Source organism: Apium graveolens, chromosome 11, assembly GCF_009905375.1.
Source record: "Apium graveolens cultivar Ventura chromosome 11, ASM990537v1, whole genome shotgun sequence".
In the NCBI taxonomy this organism is placed as follows: Eukaryota; Viridiplantae; Streptophyta; class Magnoliopsida; order Apiales; family Apiaceae; genus Apium; species Apium graveolens.
This window is the reverse complement of record NC_133657.1, coordinates 146,151,958-146,173,447: the sequence shown is the minus strand read 5'-3', so window position 1 is coordinate 146,173,447 and position 21,490 is coordinate 146,151,958.

Below are 21,490 nucleotides of genomic sequence, written 5' to 3'. Positions count from 1 at the left end.
CCCTAAGTAAGTTGTATTTTTATCTTAATTTGTATTTTGTACTTATAACACTTAAAGTTTGTAAAATTGCAAAGGAGCAGACTGGAGTCTTTTTCCTAAAACAATCAAGCCTAAGGATTCTATCTGGAAGAAGATCAAAAAGATCATGCCTCAGAAGAATTTTGAAGAAGTTTGGAGTTGAATAAATCTTTTTGGAGAAAAATACTCTAAGTCAAGATCTCTACAAGTCACAGATTTAATGTTATAGAGAAGTCATTCGAGAACTCCAGAGAGTACCGACGGATAAGAAATATCTACTCGACGGATGAACAATATATACTCGACGAATGAGCTATATATCTACCCGACGGATGAGCTATATATCGGATGAACAATATCCACCGGGAGTGGAGAAGTCAGGAAAGCTACTCGAGAACTCAAAAAGATATCGACAAGCCAATTTAAAGAACTGACGATTGGAGATATCGATAAGTCATTTCTTCATTAGAAACTCAGAGTTATCAATAAGTCATAGTGAAGATGTGAAGACTAGAGATCTCAACAAGTTGAAGACTTCTACAAGTCAAACTCAATATGGAATGCTAGAGATCTCGATAAGCCTATGTACTTATCGAGATGTCAAGTGTTCTATTAATTCAAACTGGAGATCTCGAAGTATACTCTCAAAGTACAAAATTGCATATCAGTTCAATATCCAAGATAAACGATCAACAAACAATCCAACAGCTGGATTGACAAATCTACAAAAAAACAGCTTGAAGAGTGTGCAAGATCAATGGAAAAGATAAACTGACAGAGTAAGATCAAAGTAAACACGGGATGTTAAAGATATGCTAAGACAGAAATGGAAGATTTGCTTTTCTATAAATAGAAATGACAAGTGACAGTTTAGAAAAGCTAATAGCATGTTTATTATCCACTGTGTAAATCAGCAGTTAACTGAGTTATAAAGTTAACACTGGTCCTCTAGTTAGAGGTAACAATTTAGATCAAATCTCTTGTATCACTCTCAAGAAGAAGCTGAGCTCTTTAACATCAAAGAGCTTAGAATTTTTGTAGCAAAACAGTCTTAATTTTTAATATAAAAATTAAGCGAATTTTGAAGATTTGTGTTCTTTACTTTATGCAAGTTTAAATTCTGCATGAACACTTTTCTATACAAGATTTAATTTACTTTGTTTAACCATTAACTTTCAAGAAAAGTCTAAAATCAGAAAAAACACATTCACCCCCTCTGTGTGTGATTCATTATCTAACAAGTGGTATTAGAGCAAAATATGAAAGTAAACAGATTCAAGATCTTGGAAGAATTAATACACAGAAAATCAGTAGCATCAAAATTCCTACCTTTGACAAAGCTAACTACACTCTTTGGAAAAAGAAAATGATGCTGTTTATCAGGATGGCCAATCCACTCCACATTCAGATCCTCAAGAATGGACCCTTCATTCCCATGGTAAGAGTTGAGGAATCTATAGATGGAGACATGGTCATACCAGCTCATTATTCTCCTAAAGATCCAGTTGAGTATTCAGACCCTGAAAAGGAGAAAGTCTCCCTGGATAGCAGCTTGCAATTGATATTGATAGAGTCACTTGACAATGTGATGTACAACAATATTGTTAACTGTGACACTACCAAGAAAATATGGGAGAAGATTGAGATACTCTGTGAAGGAAATGAGGAGGTCAGATATAATCAAAGAAAGATATTGATTTCACAGTATGAGGTTTTCATGGCTAAGCCTAAGGAAAGCATTACTGATGTGTTTGAAAGATTCAATAAGCTGATAAATGACTTGCAACTTCATGATAAATACTATGAAGCTGAAGAGGTGAATCTAAAGTTCTTGCTTACTCTTCCTGACCATTTGGAACAGAAAATCTCAGCAATCAGGGAAGGGAGAGACTTAAGTAGAATAACTCTGGAAGTTCTATATGGAATTCTCAAAATATATGAACTAGAGATGATTCAAAGGAAATCGTTGAGATCTGGTCAAGGACATATTGTGGATGGCTCAAGTGCTTTAATTGTAAATGAAAGCCAATTCTTCAATGATGAACTAAGATCTCAAACTTATGTTGCCTCAACAAGTTAGCAGACAACAAATGATTCACAGGAGCAAGTCATACTAGAGTTGGAAAAGGATGAGTTCTACACTCTTGAAGAACTGGATGAGCTAGATCAGTCAATGGCCTATTTTGCTAGAAAATTCTCTAACATTAGAGTAAAGAAGCCAAGGTACTTCAGAAATAAAGGACTATCCTTCAACAAAGACAACAACTGGAAAGAGAAAGGGAAGTACAATTCTGACAGCAAGAGTGGTTACAAAACTGGATCTGTTGACAGATCTAATATAAAGTACTTCAATTGTGATGAACTAGGCCACTTTGCTACAGAATGCAGGAAACCTAGGAAGGTGAAGAAAGACAAAGCTTATCTTGAACTGGAAGCAAAGTATGAAGCTCTTCTGAAAAAACAACAGAGCAAAGCTTACATTGCGGAGGGAAAGAGTTGGGAGGATTCAGATAATGATGAAGATGAGGAAGTTAGAAACTATGCTCTAATGGCTTTGGAGCAAGGTGAATAATCCTCATCAAAAGCACAGACACCAACTCTTACCACTATTGATTTAAACGTGAATCAATACAAGGAAACTGTTGAAAAGATGAGCACATAAATGTTTCACATTCACACAAGCATGGTTGTTGCTAATGAAGAAGTTAGCAGATTAACAAAGATAAATAAGAAGCTCAAGAGTGAGAAGAAAGAAACTGAATTGTTGTTAGTTGAGCTTGAAGCTTTAAAACAAGAAAATGCTTATCTCAAGAACAAGCTCAAGTGTGCAAATGAAATTGAAGTAGTGTTAAGGGAGAAGCTAGAAAAGAATGAAGTAAAGATGAAATCTTTCAGAAATGCATCTGAACTGGTCGAATAGTATCATGAGAAGAATAAGCCATGTGCAAACATTGCTATTGGCCTTGTCTATGATGACATGAGTGATAAAAAGAAAACTGTAGGACAAAGGGAAAGCCAAGAAGACTGAGAATGCTCCAACCTTTTTAAAAGAGGTTAATGCACCTATATTCAAAGATGTGTAGTCAACTTCAATGAAGAAGAATTGAGTATCAAGCAAGAAATTTCTAATAAAGATAAAGAGAAAAAAACTGAAGAATCAGTTCAGTCTTCCAATATTGAAGAGAAACTCATGAACAAACAAAGTCCCAAGACTCATGTTCAAGAAACCAAAACTAAAGATGCAAGAAAGAGAAAGAAAAATAGAAATGGGAAAATAGGGATAAACAAAAGCAATAATTTTGCTTATGTTGCAAATGCTCCTAGAAAGAAGTGTGAAAAATGTGGCTCTTCAAATCATCTAACTCACCTTTGTAAAAAGGTTATTAGCAAGCTAGCTGAAGGAACTTGCAAATATAATGAAGCAAATTCTAATGATCCCTATTCATTCTGTGACAAGTTTGACTGCATTCCTTGCAACATGAAGGTAATGAAGAGTTGCCACAAACTGAGAGCAGACCTTAAAGAATCAAGAAATGAGTTTACATCAGAAGGAAAACATGCACAACAATCACTGAATTCTGTTTCGTCTAAAATTACTCATTCTACTTCTACTGAACAAGTTACCAAGAAGAAACTACCCAACACTGCTTGGGTTCCAAACACACTTAAGACTCATTGTGTGTTGGGTAAGTGAAGAAAGTCATCTGAATCATATACAGTGGATGTTCCAGGCATATGACTGGTGGTAGAGCCCTTCTATCATAGTTTGCGGAGAAAGCTGACCTATTGGTGACCTTTGGAGACAACAGCAAAGGATTCAAAATGGGATATGGCAAGATTGTTCTGAAAATGTTGTCTTTAAATGATGTAGCACTGGTAGCTGATCTTGAAGTGAATCTTTTCAGAATTAGCATATTGTAGACAATAGTCTCAAGTCATATTCAACAAGAAGAATGCACTGTTATCAGCAAGAAAACTAGTGAAGTTGCTCTGAAGGAAACAAAGAAAGGAAGCTTGTTTGTTGAAGATTTTTACTCAACAAATAAGGATGGTATTTGTTGCTTATACACCAAGGTATCAGGAGAAATAAACAAGCTCTGACTTAAAAATCTATCTCACTTGACTTTCAAGAAAATTAACATCTTGTCAAAAAAGAGTTGGTAAGAGACATGCCTAAGATGGAGCTTGCTCTAGTTGAAGTTTGTGAGGTCTGTCAGACTAAGAAAATGAAGAAACTACTCAACAAGATAATCATGGAAATAGAAGCTCATCTTATACACCTGAGTTTGATTGCACAACCTCAGGGGGAGTAAGAGGATCTTCAGATACTGGAAGGAAGCTCAACTTGGGATTATGGTATCCCAAGGGAATCAGTTATGGAGCTGTTGGACTCACAGATACAGATTTTGCTGGATGGAAGGTTGACAAAAAGAGTTCCAGTGGAAGATGTCATTTTTGTATTTCAAAGACCTGTATCCTGATATAACATCAATCTCATTTTTGTACCAGCAGAAAAATAACTAGCTGACATTTTTACTAAACCTTTGGATGAAGCAACTTTCACTAGACTTATAAGTGAAATTGAAATGCTCAATTCTTCATCCTAAGGCAAGAACTCAGCTAATGTTTTGTAGCAGATTAATCTCTAGTAAATCAAAATTAATTTGATTAAATTGAAAATTAACTGAAATATGAATTATAAATATTTCAAAAATCTCTGCATATTTGTTTTTCAAATTCAACTAACTCGGAATTTTTCAAATTCTGAGTAAACTGCTTAGTTGTTAATTTACATCCTTAATATGTAAAATTAAGTCAAGGCAGAATTACAATGACCAAGAGTATTTAGAGAACTGAGTTCTCGATAAGTATAAATTGACTTCTCGACAAGTCATTTTAAGACTTCTCGAGTGAGTCCTCGATGAGTCAATTTACTGACTTCTCGAGTGACTTCTCGATAGGTTTATAATGACTCCTTTTAAAGTTCTCTAGTAGTAATCATTCACAGAGTTCTCTACAAGTACAATTTTTTTTTCTTATCAATACCTCAGAACTGAGATAATTTATATTGATAAATTATTTTGGTAAAATACCTTTGGAAAATTTATTCTAATTTTACTTTGAATTTATTCAAATAAATGTTAGAATTAATTCAGTCCACTTTTTGGACAAACTGGATATTTATTTGACATTTCGATAAGTCAAGTTTAAGTTCTCAATAAGAGTAATTTAAAATGACTTCTCGACATGTATTTCAATTCTCTCGATAGACAAACTCTAAATGTCTATTTTTGAGTTCTCAACAAGTCATCTACTTTTACTATAAATACCCAGATTTCTCGATACATACTCTTAATTACAACTTTCGAGATCTAAAGTGACCTAGCTTTCAATCTGAAACCGTTCTCTCTCTCGTTTTTCATTCCTTCTCAGAAATTTTTCTTACCCATTCATTCTCATTAATCAACAATGGCCCAAAAATGTTGCTAGGACATTTATCCTAGAGAAAGGAACCAACTATCTTGCTTTCACTGATGCAAACCAAGCTTCTGATTGTTTCAAGGGGTTTGTGAAGCTGCTATCTGAATCCTATCTTTCAGGTGCTTTGACTGCAAATCCAGTACTGTATCTAGACGTGCTGCATGAATTCTGGACTACAGCTATAGTGAGGACTGATGTTAATAATAACTCTCTTTCTTTGGTGGTGACATGCACAATTGGAGGCCAACGAATATAATTCAATGACCAAAATGTGAATAGAGCCTTGGGGCTGCCAACTGAGAATCTGGTGGAGGTACCAACTCCTGATGAGCTGACTGAGTTCATGGACTTCATCAATTATGGTGAGAGAATCAACCTGTCAAGCTTAAACAGAACCAATCTAAGGAAGGAGTGGTCATTCATCTTTGACTCTATAGTAAGGGCCTTTACTTGCTGAAAAACAGGATATGACAATATCTCAAGTGTTGTGCAAAAGCTGGTGTATTCAATTTCCCACAACAGACACCTGAATGTTGGTCTGCTGATCCTGTAAGAACTTGCAACCAGGCTGGTTATGCCTCTGACAGCTAGAGGTAAGGAAATTTTCTTTCCTAGATTTATTATGTCCACTTTAAATAATAAAGTAGCTGACATACACCTACTGAATGCTATAGATAGTACTAAAATAGGTAACTGTAAGCAAGTGTCCAAAATAATATTTGGCTCACTTACTACAAAGAATAAGGTGAATGTAAGTCTGACAATCACTCCATTTATGTTGGAGAGATTTAGGACTTATCCTTATCTTATGCCTGACATGAGATCTAATGCACAATCTAGTGCAACTATGATTCCTGAACCTGTGGAAGTACAAACACAGGATTACCAACAGGGATCTTCCCATGCTGCAAACATTCTTTCACAACCTTTAGAAGCTAGGAAACCAACTACCTTATCTTCCCAAAAAGGTGAGGTCAGTAAAAGGAAGAGAAAGGGGATAAACCTAGCAGTGATAACTGAGAGTGGTGAGGAGAGAGCTAGAAAAGAACCACCTCTGGTCAAAAGATCCAAAAGGAGTAAAAAAACTGAGCTGACCACTCTATCCTCCCAGCAGGATGCAGTTGTAAAAACAACCAGGAGTGAGTCTGCACAACCTGCACAAGAAGAAATTCAAGTGTATGGTAGGAGAAATAAGGAATGCACACATTGTGAGAGCACATCTCTTGAAGCTCCCTCATCTATTCAGGGGGAGCTGCCAACACTCACAACTGAGCAACAATCTCTGTTATCTAAAATTTCTTCTATTCCAATTCCACTTGAATCTATTTCTCAAGTACACCAAAAATCAAGTGACTTAGCTCAAGAAGCTTTTCTCACCACCCAGACACATCATTTAGATGATGAGAGGCTACATGCTGGGGTAGACCTTGATGATACCATCACAACCATGGGGGGTTCATCAGTCTTTACTGAAGACCCCATGGATACCTCTAATGCACCTTCATGTGCAAAACAGTCTTCACAGACTGAAAGGTTTGAGGGTAGTACTCCTGAGGGGGAGCTATCTAAATCCTCTCCAATTTAATTGGAAGTTCCTCATGAAGGAACAACTCCCCTCATAACCCTAGCAGAAATTGCCTCTGCAGTTGAAGCTAGGAGTACACTTACCCATGATCCTGCCATATGAGAGGCAATCATAACACATGCAAGTGCCAGTGTGTTGCAAGAAATGCAAGGGTTTGAGGCTGACATACATGACAGTAACCCAGTCAAATCCCCTCCAATTCAATTGGAGGTTCCCACTACAAGTGGAGAACAACACACTGTCAAAACCACAGAGCAATATGTGAGTCAAATTGTGATCTCAGTCACAGGAATTTCTGATGAACCATCCACCTCTCAACCTCAACAACCTCACATACTCTCTCAGTGGCTACAAGAATCTGCCTCTCAACCAACCTCTGTAGATGATCTACTAGTAGAGCAGATCTCTGGACTGGCCAACATCTCACAGTATCTTCTAACTTCAGATATGAGCAACCAAGACTATCAAGCTATCATGCTTGCTTACAATGAAGAGGTTGAGGAGCAAAAAGAGAAATTTATCAATGATGCTGAGCCAGATGGGAATGTAGATACATGGCTGTATGATGACTTTGCCTTAGAGATGAATCAAGTTCTGGCCAGGTTTCGAGAAGAATATGTTACTATTCTGAGAAGCAATGCAATAGACTTGAATCCAGAAGCTGTCTATGATGCCATTACAGATGTATATAAAGCTCAACTCAAAGCATTTCATCTGTTTGGTAAGGCTCTTGAAATCAAACTTACTGGCCATGAAGACAGAATCAAGAAACTGGTGAATGAGAAAATGGACAAGATCATACCATCTCAAGAGCAGATCTCTTCTAAATTCAAACATTTTTCTGAGAAAATGACCAGGATGGATCTTGCCTCCATTGAGAAGGAAGTCAAAAATCTTAAACAATCGTTCACTAATCTCCATGAAATGATCCAGAACCAAATTACTCATTCAAATGAGACCAAGGTTCAACTGGATTAACTTCAACAGAGCAGATTTAAGCCCTCAGCTTGCTAATGGAAGGGATCAAAGAGGCTATAGAATAACACTTTGGAAAATCTAGCAGCTCTTATCAACCTAGATCCACTTCAACAAATCTGCAAATTCAGTCTCTATAGGGTCAAGTCATAGCATTACAAGACTCCAACTCCTCTCTCACTGCACAAGTTGAGGCTTTGACATCTCTTGTCAAAAGCCAACAAACATATTTCCAAAATCTGGTGGATTCCCATAAGCATCTTCAGATGCAAAATTCTATAGCTTTAGGAGCCATTATGGGTAAACTCAACATACCACTACCGTCTTTGCCTTAACAAGTAAGGCCTGAAATTCCTACTCCCCCTCTCATGCCTGCCAACAAGACTAAGGGGGAGATAGAGGCCAAGTTGGCACAATCAAGGTCATCTCAACATCAAGTTCAGGGTACTGGTAAGAAAGCTAAAGAAGTTGATCTTGACAAGGAGAGACTTATTAGGTCTGCTGAAGGACCTAGTTTGAGCAAAGAGTTTGAAGAACTACTCAATGCCTTAAAAGCTTCTCTCAACAACAATCACTTCACATATAAAAAGGCCCTGGATAAGACAATCGATTTCATAAGAGTGATCAAGGTCAACAAGGACAACTTTCTGGAAGATAGGATAGTGGTTAATGCAAATGACTCAGGGACAGACAGATGTATGCGGGTGTCTCTCAATTGCCTTATCTCAAGGAGGGCATCTGAGTTAGATATCTTTATCAACAAAGTTAGAGTTATAACTCGTAAAGATACCAAGCTACTAACTGCACTGAAAGATGCTCATATAGCTGCCTTTCCTGAAGCTTATCAACAGCTAAGCAAGGGTATAGCAGACATCTGTCCAACTACCAAACAATTCAAATTTTTCAATATCCCTAAACAATGTGTGAGGAGTAATGAGAAGCTTATCATGATCCTAGGAACTAGCTTAAAACCTAAGAAAAACAAGAACCATGATGATTTGGAAATGATAAAGCTACTAAGGAGATATCAAGACAATGCAGAAGTCAACTTGCCCAAAACTCAGTTTAACAATGATGACTTCAATGATGATGAGCACAAGAAGAGTGATCAGAATCCTTCTGGCTCAAATCCGAGTCAGTCTAGTAAGCCATCTGGTAGCAAGGGTAGTGAGAAGAAGGAGGATGATAAGAAAGATGAAGAGAAGAAGAGAATAGGGGGGAGGAAGAGCAGAAAACCTCATGATGATTCAGGAACTCAAACAACCCTAAAAATCCAAATACAACTGTAATAACCCCAAATTTTGGAATTTTTGAAACCCTTATGAATAGTGTTTTGCTGATTATGCTGAATAAGAAAACTTTTCATGCCACACTATGTAGGGGTTCTTTTATTGTTATTCTGAGATCATATTAGTACTCTTTATGATAAATGAGTGTATGTAAAGATCGCCAGAATCCAAATCCGAACACTCTGATTTTTCCCGAAAATCCACCAGATATCGAAATAATTGAGTATAAGGTAACAGGATAAAAAGGATTTAAATTCAAGGATTTTAAGAGAGGATCATAAGAGGAATATAATGTATTGAGAAAGGTTAAGGGAACCCAAGTAATAAGATCCCGGGTATGATCCCTCAAACGATAAACGAAAACGAAAGTTAAGCGAACCATATAACAGATCAGCAGTCATTAGCCAAGTAATTAGAAGCTAATCAAAGAGATTAGTGGGGATGATGTCATCAAACCAATAAGAAGAGGACAAAGGTGGGAGGGTGATATCACATGGTGACATAAGCATGACCAAGCAAAGTGTATTGTTGGTTGAATTAGAACCACACAAAAGTTATCATGGTAAAAGGTAATAAAACAAAACAAAACAAATCCAAAAAAACCAACCAAACCAAAACATTTCATTTTCACCAAAAACAAAAAGCTATCTCACCATTCTTCATCAAAGCTCTCGGCTTTTTCTTCTTCTTCAAAGCAAGAAATTCAAAATCTTAGTTCCAAGCTTTGTTAATTAGCAAGGTAATTATCTAAGACTCCTTATGCATAGATATAGCTATCCTATAAGTTTGAGCTCCTAAATCATTCACAATCTCTTCCTAAAAATCATGGAAGAAGATGGTGAATAGTGTTTTTCAAGAACTAAAATTTTTGTTCTTGAGTTATTGTTTAGATTAAGCTTGGATAAGGACTTTTAAGGGTGATTCCAAGCTAGTTACTTGATTCACTACTCTCCAAGGAAGGTATAACCCCTCCAAACCCTAACTTTACTTGAGTATTAGGTTTAGTTATGTTGTTATAGTTCATGAGAGGCTTGTTTGTTGTGAATGTAGAGGATAGTTGGTGTTGTAATGTTTTGGAGTTGTAATTCTTGGAGTATTGATTAATGAACTTAAGTATAGTTTAAATTCATGTTTGAGAATAGTATAAATTGATAATGTTGAGTTTTTGGGGCTTTTATGGTGAAGTATGGATGGAGTTTTGATTGGGTTGTGATTGTGGGTTGATTGTGGGTTGGTTTGGAGTAGAATAAAATTGGTAATCGCGTAAACATAGTCGTCGTAATGTCCGATTTACTTTACACTGTTTTTGCTCTTAACATTAGGACCCGTGAACTCACTTCTACGTTTTGACCATTGCCATAATTAGATAGTTCATGTTACGAGCTTCGTTTTGATATATGGTACGTTTGATTCCGATGTACGGTTTAGGAGAAACGACCGTTTTAAGTAACGGCGTTTCGCGAACGAACCATTACCCCTTGCCTTACTTTGAAACATAGGTTAAAGACCTTAAAGGACTAATTGGAGTATGAAACATTTATGTAAAGTGTAATAGGTAGTTGGTAATACACTCGCGAAAGAATCGCCTTAAAACTCATAATGGTCAATTTATTAAAAATAGTGGAGCCGAGGGTACTCGAGCGATTTAAGAGAATCAGTAAGCGCAAAGCGAGCGTTAGAGTCTAAATTGGTTAAAGTATAGATTTATAAGTGACTTTGGTTTAATTCCAACTTATATGTTGTTTATAGGTTACCAGACTCGTCCCAAGCCATTTGTAACCCCCAGACGCTCAGGCAAGTTTTCTACCCGTATAACTGTTATTGTGATGTATATGTGTATATGCATTATCTTGTGATAGATGCATGATTGTTATTAGCAAATTCTTGCGATATATTGGAGCATGTGATATGGTATATATGCATGTCTGTTCCTTAATCTTGATATATATCTGTTGGTTCAAATGCTTATAGTTGCATAATACCTATGCTAGAGATAAGCAGTAGTTGCGTATACCCTGAGGATAGGGGACCCAAAGGTGAACCCTTTTCTAAAACCGGGAGTAGATGTTCTCGAATATATGATATATATATATAATTATAAATATATATATATAATGATAAATATATATATTGATATAGTTTTCAAAACTATTAATCGAATAAGGTTTATTCGATAAGTTTATATTATTTAATGAATATTACTTGAATATTCTTTCGAGGACTTATGACTCAATTTATATTATTTAATGAATATTATTTGAATATTCATTTGAGGACCTATGACTCCGATTATTTACTGAATAATATTCTTTATTTTATTAAAGAATAATGTGTCGATAATCAAGCTTACTTTTGATTATTCAAATAAAGATATTACTTTCGTATAAGTATATCTTTGGTTATTTACTATTCATTTCAAGTAAAAGTTTTACAACTTCTACTTCAATTATTTTTATAAAGATTATTCTTTATGGGAATGTTATTTAAATAATAATATTCAGATATTTTCTAATATATTGGGACTGATTTACTTTATTAAATGATTTTTAAAAGTTAGAGCGGATCCCAAAACTCATTTTTTTATATATTTAAGATCTTCCTTTTAAAGGGGATTTAAATACTCGCTCAAAACCGGAGGGGTCCGGCTCTGTGGTGTATTTTATATTCGCAACAAGGTTGCTATTTTGGTAAATGAATTGATTACTTACCCAATGTTCGGGAAGTAAGTCCATCTATCGAGTCGGCATAAGCAACATGGGCTCAGTGGACGTCCATGAAAGTGTAAGTGGCTTAGTGGGAGTCCATCAAATGCGTAAGTGGCTGAGTGGCAGTCCAGCATAAGGTCCTATTGTGACCAGGGTGATGACCAGTGGGGAATTCGTCCATCTACTAGTAGAAAAGGTTACTTATTGGTATCTTTGCCTGATCAGCAAGATACCGGGTTTATGCCACAATTCTTTTCCTTTCCAAAAATTCATTGGATGTTACAAACTTTGTTCATACTTTACATGACAGAAGTTTTCAGGAAATGTATAAAGAAATATATATGTGGATATATATATCGGGACTTAATGAAGTATATCATAACTTCATTTCATTCAATAATACTTCAAAGATTTAATCTATTCAAATCTTGTCTTGTAGTCTCATCTATGTGATGAACTGTTGAAAGCTCATTATACTTTGAACAGTGGTAGTTCAAGTAGCTTTATAAATGATATAAGTATAGTGAAGTATTTGGTAACTTCATCCCTTATTTTTGCTTATATCCAGTAAGTAATTATCTTACACTTGATAAAGGATTTTAGTAAGTTATCCATTTAGATACTTGCATTATTGTTTACACTATATATTATCTTGCGAGCTGTAATGCTCACTCTTGCTTTATTTCTTCATCACACAACAACAGTTAGGAAAGATGGCCAGACTCAAGCAGACCCAGCGCAAGAGCGTGGGAAGCGCCCCGTGCCTTCCCGTTGAGATCATAGCTGCTATAGCTGCAGAGGTAGATCTATCTGTAGATCAGACCTTCTACTTTTGGGAATCAATTATGTATAATTATAACTTGTGGCAGATAATGGCAATTAATTGTAAACTTATCAAGTAATCGTTTTGGGTTGTAATAACTTTTAAATTGTGGATTCAAAGACTTGTACTTATTTCAATTTCAGCTCTGAGACTATAACGGGTTGTGGTGTGTTAGTGTAGGGTCACAGCATGAGGTTATTTATTATTAATTCAGTTAAGTGATATTGTGGAAAGAAAGACCGTGACGACCCGGATCCCTGACCCCGGATCTGGAGGTGTTACAACAACCATCTCAAACCTTAGCTCAAACCACAACATCAACTATCTCTAACATCAAACCTTCCCAAACATCTAAGCCAAAATTTCTTTACAGACAAACTGCCAACTCCCTCCTAAAAATTCCAATCACCTCAAGCCTCACAAATCTCAAGAAAATGACAACCCTACCTTTAGCCAAACCTTCACTAAACTTCAAGCTCAAATCTGTTGGGAGAAAGCCTAAGAAAGTCAAGCCTGTAAAGGAAGTGGAAGTCACTAAAAGGGCCATCTGTAATTGCTTTAAGGAGTCTGACTTTCTACCTCTAAATTGGTCACCTTAGATGAAGACCATTTCTAACATCCAGCTGAGAAAATTGTTAAAATCTGGGTTATATCCCTGAGAGAAGTTAGAGTCTATTTTAAGGATGGTACATTCACTCCTCTAGATAAAAAGTTAATGGATTCTTTGACTCCTGCAGTAATTAAGAGAGTGTTAAGTTTGTTAAAAGGCAAGGACACTATTACAAGGACATGAAGATCATCTATGGCTGAATGGTTGATTGAAAGGGAGGAAACAAAGAAAAGTGATAAGGCTGAAGCTGAAGAAAGAAGAAGGAGACATGATGAAGAAATAGATATGTTTATAAAAAGATCAGAAGAGTTGAAAGCAAAAGGAATGAGCAGAATTTCTAAAGATGGTAGATTTCTAAACATCAAAGTTGGTGGATTCTCAAGATTCAGCCTAGAGTATCTGGACCAGGGTTACCCTAAGGCAGCAAGGCAAAAACTTGTGGAAGCTCTAAGTGGAACACTCATCATATAAGAACTTGAAATTCTTGATTACTTGAAGGATAAACCTAGAGAAGAAGGAGATGTAAAAACTGTCTTTACCTGATTCTTGTAATCATGAAACCTGGTGAATCTTATGTTGCACAAGCTATAATTCTATCAAGCTTTATGTTTTAATTTTATCTTCCATCAGTTTTAAACTTGGGGTTAATCTTATTAACATGCATAAATTTGTGTGAAGAAATCTTCTCACAAATTGGGGGAGATTGTTGTAAAAGATATGACTGTACTTTAACAAGACTAAGACAATTTGTCAACCCTAAGTAAGTTGTATTGTTATCTTAATTTGTATTTTGTACTTGTAACACTTAAATTCTGTAAAAATGCAAAGGAGCAGACTGGAGTCTTTTCCTAAAACAGTATCAAGCCTAAAGATTTTATCTGGAAGAAGATCAAAAAGATCATGCCTCAGAAGAATTTTGAAGAAGCTTGGAGTTGAATAAATCTATTTGGAGAAAAATATTCTAAGTCAAGATCTCTACAAGTCATAGATTTAATATTATAGAGAAGTCATTCGAGAACTCCAGAGAGTACCGACGGATAAACAATATCAACTCGACGGATGAGCAATATCTACTCGACGGATGAGCTATATATATCTACTCGACGGATGAGCTATATATCTACTCGACGATTGAGCTATATATCTACTCGACGAATGAGCAATATCCACCGGGAGTGGAGAAGTTAAGAAAGCTACTCGAGAACTCAAGAAGATATCGACAAGCCAATTTAAAGAACTGAAGATTGGAGATATCGACAAGTCATTCCTTCACTAGAGAACTCAGAGTTATCAATAAGTCATAGTGAAGATGTGAAGACTAGAGATCTCGACAAGCTGAAGACCTCTACAAGTCAAACTCAATATGGAATGCTAGATATTTCGATAAGCCTACGTACTTATCGAGATGTCAAGTGTTCTATTAATTCAAACTGGAGATCTCGAAGTACAGTCTCAAAGTACAGAATTGCAGATCAGTTCAATATCCAAGATAAACGATCAACAAACAATCCAACAGCTGGATTGACAAGTCTACAAAAAGCAGCTTGAAGAGTGTGCACGATCAATGGCAAAGATTAACTGACAGAGTGAGATCAAAGTAAACACGGGATGCTAAAGATATGCTAAGCCAGAAATGGAAGATTTGATTTTCTATAAATAGAAATGACAAGTGATAGTTTAGAAAAGCTAATAGCATGTTTATTATCCACTGTGTAAACCAGCAGTTAACTGAGTTATAAAGTTAACACTGGTCCTCTAGTTAGAAGTAACAATTTAGATCAAATCTCTTGTATCACTCTCAAGAAGAAGCTGAGCTCTTTAACATCAAAGAGTTTAGAAATTTTGTAGCAAAATAATCTTAATTTTTAATATAAAAATTAAGTGAGTTTTTAAGATTTGTGTTCTTTATTTTATGCAAGTTTAAATTCTGCATGAACACTTTTCTATACAAGATTTAATTTTTAATATTTTCTCTCGAATAAATGTTTCTGTTATGGATAAAAAAACTAAGGTTATTACTTGCTGTATTTAATACTAAGATTCGGGAGCTCAAGGCCTTTAATGGCTGCTCTCGTGCTTCGTGGCTCGATCTGCCTTTACGAGATGCCTACGTATCTCTGTGAATTAGAGAATCAAGCCAAAAAACGTAGTTCTGATTAGTGGGGGTGAGACCCCTTATATAGATGTTGGGAGTCCTTGAATTGGACTTGGTATAGGAGACTTGGTGGGCAAGTCTCATAATTAGAATGGACTTTGGAGTCCTAGGTAGTAGGAAACTGATTCCTTATCCTTTTAGGTCCCCTTGAGGCTAATCTCCAAGGATTTATATCCTTATCGGGACTCTTTTCAACATCTGATTTGTCCCTTATTAATTAATTACGAAATTAATTAATAATCAGGGCTTTTGGGCCTTTTTTATTCCATCGGGCCTGATCTGGTCCATCAGGCTTAACCTTTCTGGTCTGAGTATCATATATCTTTTTATTGGGCCTAGCAGCCCACAGTTTGTACAATTAACGCAGTATTTAATTATACAATCATAATTTATTTATCCCTATCATTTGCCCCCCAACTTTTAGGAAACATTGATTATGTTTCGCAGAAGTTAAGTCTATTTGTTCCCTTACAGGGTTTCGTTTTTTCGTAAAGTGTGGAGCGACCTACACATTTACAATGAATTTTTCCTTTTATTCAGGAATTATCTTAATTTCCAGGAATTTTTCCCTTATTTCCAGGATTTTTCCCTTATTTTCTTGATTTTTTCCTAATTTTCTGGGATTTTTCCCTAATTTTCTGGAATTTTTCCCTAATTTTCTGGGATTTTCCCTAATTTTCTAGGATTTTTCCTAATTTTCTGGGATTTTCCCTAATTTTCTGGGATTTTCCCTAATTTTCTGGGATTTTTCCCTAATTTTCTGGAATTTTTCCCTAATTTTCTGGGATTTTCCCTAATTTTCTGATTTCCAGCCCTATTTTGACCTGGATCCTAGTCAAAATTTCGATCTGGATCCTAGTCGAAAATAGGGATCAGTCTTGCCATCCTGGTCGAAGGAATTCGACCAGGATCCACGACCTGGAATTCGACCAGGATCCTAGTCGAAATTCCGACCTGGATCTAGGACCTGGAATTCGACCAGGATCCTAGTCGAAAATTCGACCTGGATCTAGGTCGAAAATTCCACCTTTCTTTAGCTTCTTGTCATGAGCCTATCGACTAGGATTTCGACTAGGATTCTAGTCGATATTTCGACCTGAATCCTGTTCGAAAATTCTTTGGTTTTCTTGCTTCCTGGTCGAAGGATTTCGACTAGGATCCACGACCTGGAATTCGACCAGGATCCTAGTCGAACTTCGACCTGGGTTTTTAATCCCCATTTTTTGAAAGATGCTTGGTTTATTCGACCTCATTCCTGGTCGAAGCTTCGACCTCATTTCAGTTCCGTTATTCCAGCTATTTTCGGGTGTCTGCTCGAAAGATTTCGGGCAGGGTTCACGACCTGGAATTCGACCTGGATTCTGGTCTTTTTTTCCAGCTATTTTCGGGTGTCTGCTCGAAAGATTTCGGGCAGGATTCACGACCTGGAATTCAACCTGGATTCTGGTCTTTTTTACCCGTTATTTTCGGGTGTCTGCTCGAAAGATTTCGGGCAGGATTCACGACCTGGATTTTGACCTGGTTCCTGGTCTTCCGCTAGCTTTCTTTATTTAGCTTTAATTTAGGGTATTGTATTTTCCAAATCCTAATTGGATTTGGGCCTGGCCTTTTTTGTTGGGCCTTATTAAATCTTGCTGGGCCTCTTTTCAAATCTTGTTGGGCCTCTTTTTAAATCTTATTGGGTCTCTTTTATTGGGCCTTTTCAAATCTTGTTGGGCCTCTTTTCAAACCTTATTGGGCCTCTTTTATTGATCTGGGCTTAATATACCCTGTTAAGAATGCTCTAGAATTCCTAGGAATATTCTGGAATATTCTTTTTTCTGGGCTTTTTCCTATGGGCTTTTGTTCTCAATGGGCTTTTCGTCCCTTTAACTTCCTTTTCCTCTTATATAAAGGAATGAGGAAAGGCTATTACTCCTCACTTTCTCATTTCTTAGTTTTCTTCTTTATTTTCCTGCTAAGATTCTCAGAGGAATAACAGCAAGTCGGAGCTCAAAGCCTTTTTCAAGAGCGCTTCTTCAGGTAAGATTCCTCCCTTTGCTTTTCGTGTCTATTTCTCCTTTGTGTGCCATTTTAAGATAGCCTATTTACATGCCCCTTAGTTTTTTCAGATGGCTGACAAAAGAATGACTCGCTTGGCCAAGATGAACGTGGCTAGAAAGTCCAACGATTTTCCTATTCGATCGAGGTATACTTCCTTAATCGACATGATCAACACTCGAGGGGACGAGTATCCGTCTGATGCGCATCTGGACGCGCATGATCATATTAGTGCTTTACGGGATCCCAAGGAGCTGGAAAAGTTGAGCAGCTGCTTCAAAATCAAGGAGCCTTTTAAGCTGGTTCTTGCGGGTCCGGCCGACAGGGCCTGTCAGTGGAAGAAGGACGCGCTATGCGTCTATAGGGACACTCTAAGGGCAGGTATTAGACTCCCTTTTCATCCATTCATTCCTTTGCTACTGGCTGATGTGGGCATCAGCCCTTGCCAACTTCCCCCTAATTCCTGGAGGTTGATTCTGTGCTATCTGTCGTAATGCGCCAAGCACAACGTCCCCACTTCTGTTGCTGTCTTCAGGAATATTTTTCAGTTCAAAAACAGCCCTGATAAAAGTTCGGGTTGGGTTTCTATCAACCAGCGCCCCACTATCCCCCATATCGTGAATGGGAAGTCCATCCCTGACAACAACTTGGGGTGGAAGAAAGATTTTTTGTTTATTATTTGGGAAGGTGGAGATTGGGGCTCCTTGTTTCGATCATCCTTTGGGCTGGCCGTGGACGGGAGCCCAAATGACATAACTTTGTCTGAGGAGGAGGCTAGAGGTTTCAACCTCCTTACGCAAGACAACGGCACTTCCCATTGTTGGGACCTTATTTGGGAGACCGTCCTGGTAGAACGCGGCCTTTCGCCCGTTAATAAGAAAAGTAAGTTCCCTTTCTTATCTCCTTTATTTCCTGCACTTTTATTTCATTGATTTTCAACTGACTTTGTTTGTTGCAGTGGCTGAGAAGATTGAGGAGGCTACCAAGCCGAAGGACCTGGAGACAACCAGGATGAAGAGGGCTGGGAAGGTCTTTAAAGACCCTCGACTTGGTGATCGCTTCCCTGAGTTCCTCCTTCAGGCAATGGAGCCAAGCGAGGAAGGCCCCAGCCAAGTTTTGCGCACCAAGCAGAGGCCAGGGGCCTATTTTCAACCTGCCTGGGGGATCCGGGGCAAGGACTCTATCGTGGGCAGCACGGCGCTGTCCAAGGAATGGTCTAAGCATTCCATCTCCCCGGTGGACTATCAAGATTTTGTCCTTCAACAGGACTTAGAGGGGAATGAGCTATTTGGAGCCCAGGCTCTGGCGACAGTACGTCCTTTACTTATGCCCTTCTTACTTATTTTTCCACGTTTCTTTTCTGAACTTTCGCTGTCTCTCTTGCAGGCTAACGCCCATTTCCAGGGGGCAATTCACCAAGCTAAAGCTTGGAAGGTTGGCCTGGAAGATGCCAACAAGAAGTTGGAAGAGGCCAACCAAAAAATAGAGGCCCTTGAAGCTCAACTGGCCTCTTCCACTTCTGACCTAGAGACGGCCCGGGCCGAAAATGTCATTCTGAAGGCGCAGAAGGACAAAGCCTTTGATGGCTGGATGGACACCCAAGAATTCAAGGACTTGATGGTGGAGCATGATGCCCTTCTTCACCCAGTTAGCTATAAAGAGGGCTGGGATGCTGCTGTGGAGGCCATCCAGGATGAGTTTCCAGAGGTCCTTGAGCAGTCCCCCTTTCCTTGCCCTGTGCGGGTTCCAGAGCTTGGAGGTGTTACCGAGAAGCTTGCTGTTATGATCAAGGATGGAGAGGAGGAAGATTCTTCCGAAGAGGAGTTTGAGCTTGTCGCTAAGAAGGCCAGGGTGGAAGAGCCTTCAAAAGCAGCGCCTCAACAGCCAGCATCTCCTGCAGAGGGAACTTCTACAGGGACTTCGGAGGGGACAACCGAGACGTCCGAAGAAACGACTGAGACTTCCGAGGAGACTTCGGATAGTGGTTCTGAGGAATCTCAGCCTTCCAAGGCCTAACTTTTTGTATATCTTCTTTTTGAACTTTATTCATATCTAAACTTGTTACCCTTCGGGGTTATATTTTATATGTTGCTTTTCTTGCCTCTTTCTGTTTAACTTTACAATCTTAATACGCATTTGAACTTTAAACATCCTTAGATAGAAATAATTTCAAACTCTTTAATATGAAGTCTGGTTTTCCAAAACCTTACATAGCATGGGTTCGACCCTATCTTACACGTAGTAAACCTTCAGGTTTTGTGCGTGCCAGGTCCTCGGGACTTCAAAACCTTCCATAGTTTCCAGCTTGTAGGTTCCTCTACCCTGAACGCTCTTGACTCTGTACGGCCCTTCCCAATTCGGGGCAAGCTTTCCTTTCTGTCCAACACCTGAAGCCTCTACTTTTCTCAAGACTAGATCTCCTTGTTTAAAAAATCTCTCTTTAACCCTTAGGTTGTAATAGAATGAAGCCTTTTTCTGATATTCTACTATCTTTGCATGTGCCTTATCTCACACTTCATCAATTAGATCTAGGGCTAACCTCTGCCCTTCCTCATTTTCTACAGCATTGAAAGTCTGAATCCTTGGAGAGGAATGCGATATCTCCACGGGAACTACTGCTTCTGCCCCATATGCCAACATGAAAGGAGTTGCTCCTGTCGTGACTCTACAGGTAGTCCTATAGGCCCATAATATTGGAAGCATCTCATCCACCCAATTATTTCTTGACTTCTCGATCCTCTTCTTTAGTCCATCCAGGATTATCCGATTTGCTACCTCTGCTTGCCCATTAGCTTACGGGTGAGCCACAGAGGTGAATCGTAACTCAATTTCATTTTCTTCACAATACTTCTTGAATTCCTCATTGTTGAATTGTGTTCCATTGTCAGTGACGAGGATACGGGGAATTCCATATCGGCACATAATGTTTTCCCACAGGAATTGTGCAACCTGCTTAGTTGTGATTTTGGCCAAGGGTTTGGCTTCGATCCACTTGGTGAAATAATCAATGGCTACAATCAGAAATTTCCTTTGTGCCGTGGCCATAGGAAAAGGCCCTAGAATATCCATCCCCCACATGGCAAAGGGAATAGGCGAGTTGATAGAGGTCAGCATCTCGGGGGGTTGTCTAACAACTGGTGCATGCTTCTGACAGCGATCACACTTCTTCACATATTCTTTGGCATCAGCCATCATTTCTGGCCAATAGAAGCCTAAACGAGTTATCTTATGAGCCAAGGCCCTGCCCCCCAAGTGTTGTCCACAAATACCTTCATGCACTTCTTCAAGAGCCAAGCGTGCCTCATCGGGCCTTAGACACCTCAAGTAGGGAACCACGAAAGATCTTTTATAAAGAATCCCATCTATCAAAGAGTACCTTAGTGCCCGAACAGTTAACTTCCGTGCTTCAGTTGCATCACTTGGCAACCAACCGGTCTGAATGTGAGCCTTGATGGGATCAATCCATGACGTTCCCAAGCCTATGGGAGCCACTAGCTTAACATCTATGCTTCGTGTCTTCAAAACACGGAAGTACACACTTCCTGAACTTTCTTCAATCTCAGACGAAGCGAACTTTGATAGCGCATCTGCCTTAACATTTTCTTCCCTTGGAATGTGTTCAACATGGCATTCATTAAATTGGGTCATCACAGCCCTTACTAGGCGGACATACTTAGCCATCGTATCATCCCTTGCCTCAAATTCTCCCTTTACCTGGGATATGATCAGCTTTGAGTCTCCACGGACCTTTAAGTTTTTGACTCTAAGTGTCCCAGCTAGACCAAGGCCAGCTATCAGGGCTTCATACT